The sequence below is a fragment of the Ipomoea nil genome, unplaced genomic scaffold (genome assembly GCF_001879475.1).
Source record: "Ipomoea nil cultivar Tokyo-kokei standard unplaced genomic scaffold, Asagao_1.1 scaffold0982, whole genome shotgun sequence".
NCBI lineage: Eukaryota > Viridiplantae > Streptophyta > Magnoliopsida > Solanales > Convolvulaceae > Ipomoea > Ipomoea nil.
In genome coordinates, this window is record NW_017617410.1 from 668,021 (window position 1) to 674,981 (window position 6,961).

The following is a 6,961-nucleotide window of genomic DNA, read 5'->3' on the forward strand; positions in this document are numbered from 1 at the left end:
GGATACGTTTCTACCGGAGTGTGGAAGACGGGGGGAAAGTAACGCGGAGTCGTGAAATCCTAGGATAGTAGCGCGGCGACGTGAAACCCGAAGCAGCAGTGTGGTGTCACTGGGCATGATTAGTGCGGGCTTTGTGATCAAAGCACTAGATCACGGAAATTCAATGTATCTTGGAACCAAGGAGTGGTAGATATAGTGAATTGGTCTTGGAGATAAGAGCAAGTGGAGTAGGAGGATTACACCACCTCGCGAACCACTATAATTGTCTTGTGTTCTTTACTGCTTTCTTTATTTACTGCTCTTTACATATTCGCTCTACACGAGATATACTGCTCACACAATCTCACACACACTTTATGTTTATTTATTTTCGCTGTGCACCATACTCTAACAATCTAGTTAAGAGTTTTGGTTTATCTCTGGCTTAGCAATTGTTGTGCTGTGCGAAAAAGTTTGAAAGTCTATTCACCCTCCCCCCCCCCCTCTAGACTTTCACCTTACCTCTTTTGGGACCAACAAATGGTATCAGAGCAGGTGCCTATCCGAGTCAGAATTTGTCTCTAACTGATACCAACAATTGGTATCAGAGCCTGTAGCCTATTTGAGTCAGTTTGTACCAACCTTTGGTATTTAAACACGTTGCCCAACTGAGTTAACTATTTTTGACTGTTAGGCTGATCCATTCTACAAAGTGTGTGAATTGGATTAATCTTTCATATCTCTCGTGATGATGATGAAGAAAGATTTAGCTCAAAATCTATTATTCTCTCTTGATAAATTTGATGATTGGAAAGGACGTATGCAGGTACACTTATCGGCCTTACACGATGAAATGTGGGAAGTTATTTCCACTGGCCCTATAGAAATATTAAAAGTCAATACGGCGTTTGTTATATCCCCGGATGCTCCATAGTACGTACAGAAGCCAAAACCGGAATGGACATCGGACGATAGAACGCGGAATAATCTTGACAATATTGCCAAGGATATTCTATTCAAAGCCGTGGATGATACAATATTTCCGAAGATCCGAAAGTGTGCCACTGCCAAAGAAATATGGGAAACTCTCATCAAGATTGGCGAAGGAGATGAACAAGAAAAAGACAATAAGCTCACAATCGCCATGAAGAAGTTTGAAGATTTCAAAATGCTCTCAAATGAAAGTGTTGCAGACATGGAAGCTCGAATGATCAAAGTTCTTGGAGAGATTAGTGATCTTGGCAAAAATATTAGCCAAAAAGAAATTAATCTCAAAATCCTACGAGGCTTACCATCTGCATGGGATATGAAGGTTACGGCTATGCGCGATCACCGAGATCTAAGAATGTTGTCAACAGACAAATTATTTAGTGATCTAAAAGCATATGAGTTCGAAATGAAGGCCAAAGATGATGATGTTCATGAAGCTCGAAATGCTGCTCTAATGGCCGAACAACCGTCAACCTCCAGGTTAGTAGAAAATAATGTTGATTTTATGACTGACGAACAATTTGCTCTTTTTGTGAAAAGATTTAAAAGGTTTATGCGAAAAGGAGACAACAAAAATTCTGCTCGTGGAAAATTCATCTCTCGCATAACACAAGAAGAAAAAGTCGAAGAAAATAAGGATTTGTGCTACAATTGCCGCAAACCCGGACATTTTAAAATAAATTGTCCGTATCCGATCGTTAGCAAGTATCAAGGCAAAAATGTTGAATCTACGCCGAACAAATCCGAAAGCAAAAGGTTCAACCGCGACAAAAGAAAAGCTCTCGTTAGCAACAAACCAAACGAAAATGATGATTCGGAGGATTCATCATCAAGCGATGAAAGTTCATGTTCGGATGATGATACGGCGCTAATATGCAAGTCAATTGAGTTGAGTACAAGTGAAGATTGTCTTATGGCTCTTGACGCAGAGGAAGAAGAGGTAACATCTAATTCTTTCAATTCTGTTAATTCTTCTTTTTCTCGTGAATCTATTGACAATCTAATGCGAGAATGTCAAGAGATTATGCTCACTCATCCTCAACTCAAGGAGCGCAATAGTATTCTAATTCTTGAAAAAGAAGAAATAAATAAAAAATTGCTAGATGCTTTACTTGAAGTGATTAAATTGAAGAATGAAAATATTCATCTTCAAGAAGAGTGTAAAGCTAGAGAGGTTAGAGAACATAATCTTAGAGCTACTATTGCTACGTTCACTAATTCGTCTAAAATAATAGATAAAATGGTGAGCATGCAAAAGCCATCAGGAGATAGAACCGGAATTGGTTATGACTCCACATGTTCTCAAACCCCTCAAAATCTGACTAATTCTACTACTACTTTAAATAATAAAGTTCAAGTGGTAAAATTTGTTAAAAGTCAGAATAGCACGATGAGACAAGGACTTGGCTATCAAACAAATGCAAAGTTGAATGTTGAAAGGCCAAAACAATTCTATGATACGGCAAATCAACAAAAAATCATCAAGCAAAGATATGCCAAAGAGTCAAGTGCAAAAAGATTTCATAGAAAAGAGGGAAGCTTTTCTAGAAATAAAGTTGGGAGATTTTATCCCACTCAAAAGGATTGGTTGTGTAATAGATGTAATGCTTTTTATAGACCAAAGCAACCATTCTCTTCCCAGGTGCCAAAATATAAAAATAATTTTCAAAACCCGGCGCCAAAAATATTTTCTAAAGTGAGTTATGATTATCGTGTCTCAAATGGTTACAAATCGCCTCATCTTAATTCAATAAGATCAAGGTGGGTTTGGTTACCAAAAATCACTAACAGTAAAGGACCCAAGCAAGTATGGGTACCTAAAATTAAATAATCTTTTTTGCAGGATGTTTGGTACATCGATAGTGGTTGCTCACGCCACATGACTAGAAATAAATCATATCTAGTGAATTTCAAAGAAATCGATGGACCAAAAGTTATATTCGGAGGAAATCAAAATTATGGAATTAAAAAAGGAGTTGGCACGATCAAGAAAAATGGTTTGAAGATTGAAGATGTTTCTTTCGTTGAAGGATTAAAATTTAATTTGTTGAGCACTAGTCAATTTTGTGATAAAGGCTATCTTGTACAATTTTCTAAAGATAATTGCCTAATAAAAAATGAGCTCACAAATGAGATTATTTTATCTGGAAAACGGCGAAAGAATATGTATGTTGTTGATTGGAGCACAAGCAAATATTCAGTGTGCTTAATGGCCAGAAATTCGAATGAAGCTAATTGGGAATGGCACAGAAAGCTCAACCACTTAAACTTCAAGACTATCAATCAGCTTGCAAAGAAAAATCTAGTAGAAAGCTTGCCAGATATTATCTTCAAGAAGGACCAAGTGTGTGATGCATGCCAACGCGGAAAGCAAATCAAATCATCATTCAAATCAAAAACACACGAGTCAACGTCAAGACCGCTAAGCTTACTACATATGGACTTATTTGGACCGGTTGATCCAATAAGTGTAAGTGGTAAGAAATATACTCTCGTTGTTGTTGATGATTTTTCCAGGTACACTTGGACCGTGTTTCTCAAGAAGAAAAATGAAGTTGAGCAAGTTCTACCGAAGCTGTTGAAGCAACTACAAAATGAGAAAGAATTGCAAATATCAAAAATACGAACGGATCGCGGAACCGAGTTCGTGAATGGAGTTATACAAGCTTTTTACAATTCACATGGAATTTCTCATCAATTATCTGCCGCAAGAACACCGCAACAAAACGGTGTTGCCGAAAGAAGAAACCGGACGCTCAAAGAAGCCGCACGAGTGATGATTAGTGCTGCCGGTCTCCCGAAACGATATTGGGCGGAAGCTATCAACACTGCTTGTTACACGCAAAATCGAAGCATGATCCATAAGCAGTACAAGAAGACGCCATATGAGCTATATAAAGGGAGAAAACCAAATATTGGTTATTTTCATATTTTTGGATGCAAATGTTTTATTCATATTAATGATAAATTGCATCTAAAAGCTTTTGATGAGCGTGCAGATGAAGGAATTTTTCTAGGATATTCGACTACCAGCAAGGCGTTCAGAGTTTTGAATAAAAGATCAATGGTGGTTGAAGAATCCATACACGTGGTATTTGATGAAAAATCACAGATCAAAAACTGGACGAAGAAACTGCACAAAATAGTAACAAATGTCATATTGATTTTTGTGATACTAATGATACGTGTGAAGATGATGTTTTGCAGGGAATGGATGAGTTGGAAATTAATTCTCTAGAAAATCCCATCCCTCATCTAGAAAAAGTTGGAAATTCTTTTAATAATAATTTTGGGAGTGATGCCTCACGTGAGAATGAGGATGCAGTACAAGTTGGTGATCTAATTAGTGATCAAGTTACTGGTGAAGTTGGTGGTCAATTACAAAATGAATTAAATGTGGAAATTCGAACCAACTCTCCCAGTACACAACAAATGGATCCACCCAGTACCACGCACCCATTTGAACCAGATTTAAGATGGCTCAAAAATCATCCTCCAGAATTAATTATTGGGAATATTCATGAAGGTGTGAAAACAAGATCATCTACCATGGAAGCATTGTTCACGTGTTATCTATCTCAGATTGAACCAAAATAAATTGACGAAGCTCTCAATGATCCGGATTGGATAAACGCTATGCAAGAGGAGCTCGATCAATTCAAAAGAAATGATGTTTGGGAACTTGTTCCATGACCGGCAAACCACAGTGTTGTAGGAACCAAATGGGTCTTTCGGAACAAAGCAAACGAAAAAGGCGTGATTGTTAGGAATAAAGCAAGGCTCGTTGCAAAAGGATACTCTCAAGAAGAAGGAATTGATTTTGATGAAACTTTTGCACCGGTAGCTCGACTTGAAGCAATCAGAATTTTCCTAGCCTACGCCGCACACAACGATTTCACCGTTTATCAAATAGACGTGAAAAGGGCATTATTGAATGGTCTACTCGAAGAAGAAGTTTATGTCGAACAACCCCCAGGTTTTGAGGTAAAAGGCGAAGGTGATAAAGTTTACAAACTTAAAAAGGCATTGTATGGGTTGAAACAACCACCTAGAGCTTGGTATGATACTTTGTCAATGTTCTTAATAAGCTGTGGATTCACCAAAGGCCTTGTTGACAAAACTCTATTTAGAATTCAAGATGGTGATCATATTTTATTAGTGCAAATATATGTTGATGATATTATTTTTGGAAGCACTAACAATTCTTTGTGTGAGAAATTTTTGAGCTTATGCAGAATAAATTCGAAATGAGCATGATGGGTGAATTGAATTACTTCTTGGGCTTACAAGTCAAACAACTGAAAGAAGGAGTATTCATCAATCAAGCAAAGTACACTCGCGACTTGATAAAGAAGTTTGGCCTTGATGGAAAATCATCGATCAAAATTTCAATGAGCACATCAATAAGGCTAGACAAAGATGAAGATGGAAAGGATGTCGATCAAACAAAATATAGAGGAATGATTGGTTAACTTCTATATCTTACTGCAAGCAGGCCGGACATTTTTTGAAAGGCACAATCAATGTTGGATTATGGTATCCAAAAGGTACAGATTTTACTCTAACAGGTTTTTCAGATGCGGATTTTGTAGGTTGCAAAATAGACAGAAAAAGCACTTCCGGGACATGCCAGTTCTTGGGGGAAGGCTTGTTTCTTGGTTCAGCAAAAAGCAAAATTCCATCGCAACTAGTACCGCCGAGGCCGAATATATTGCTGCAGGAAGTTGTTGTGCGCAAATTTTGTGGATGAAGCAACAATTGAAGGATTACGGAGTTAATTGTGATGACGTTAGTATTTATTGTGATAATACTAGTGCAATTGCTATCACTCACAATCCGGTGCTTCACTCAAGAACCAAACATATCGACATTCGACATCATTTTATAAGGGATCACGTTGAAAAGAAAAATCTGAAGATCGAATATATCCCTACGGAAAACCAAGTTGCTGATATTCTCACGAAGCCTTTATGCGAAACGAGATTTTCTACCTTAAGGCACGAGTTGGGAATGATCGAAATGAGCTAAGTATCAATGGACTTAATCTCTCTATTTAAATTGATACTTGTGCTCAAAATAAATTGTTTTATGTGAATAAATTGTTTTACGTATTTGCATGTATGTTTTTATTCGAAATTTTTATATGATAAAATTGCAATATGTGTTAGGATCTTATTTGTGCATTTGCATGTATTATTTAACGTGAGATCATATGCCATGCAAATTAATTTGATAAAATTTGCAATTCGTGATTTATTTGATGTTCTGCTTAAAATTGCATGTTTTAATGTGTTAATCAGTTTTTGAGTATGTGTTAATGTTTCTGTAAATTAACTAACTTGTTTGCATGAACAATTTGCTCTAAAAATGATTTACCGTGTTTGTTTAATAATATATATGTGTTATGTGCAAAATGTGATTTAAAGTGTTAATTGTACATGTGTTTCGTATATATGCAATATATGTGATATAATTTGCAATAAAATGTTTTAGAAATCTAGAAGTTAACATTTTTGCTAGTTTCTAAAATATTTTGGAATAAGATTTGTGTGCTTTTTATATAAAGTTGTTTCTAATTATAATTTAGGAATATGTGTGTTAATTTTGTTAGTTTCCAAAATGTGTTTAATTTTTTATTGGAAATTACCGTGTATGAGTTTAATATAATTGGTATGTGTGATTAATTATTTGTGGAGTAATTTTTGCTACTAACGAGATGTTTGAGTGTTATTCTGTTTGTGGTACACGAATTTGAGAAGGAAATCAGGAGATAAAGGAGGAAAATTTAGAGTTTAATTGGGTATCAAACCTCCACCCATAAACTCCTACCCTTTCTAAACCTCCCCCCATAATCCTCTCCTAGATCAAATCTTTCCAAACTGATATTCCCCCTCTCTCAATCGACACCCCCATCTCGCCTGTCAGAAATCTACTCTCTTAATCGATCCCCACAAACAAATCTCAAGGAGATCAGAACCCAAATCCTTCCTAA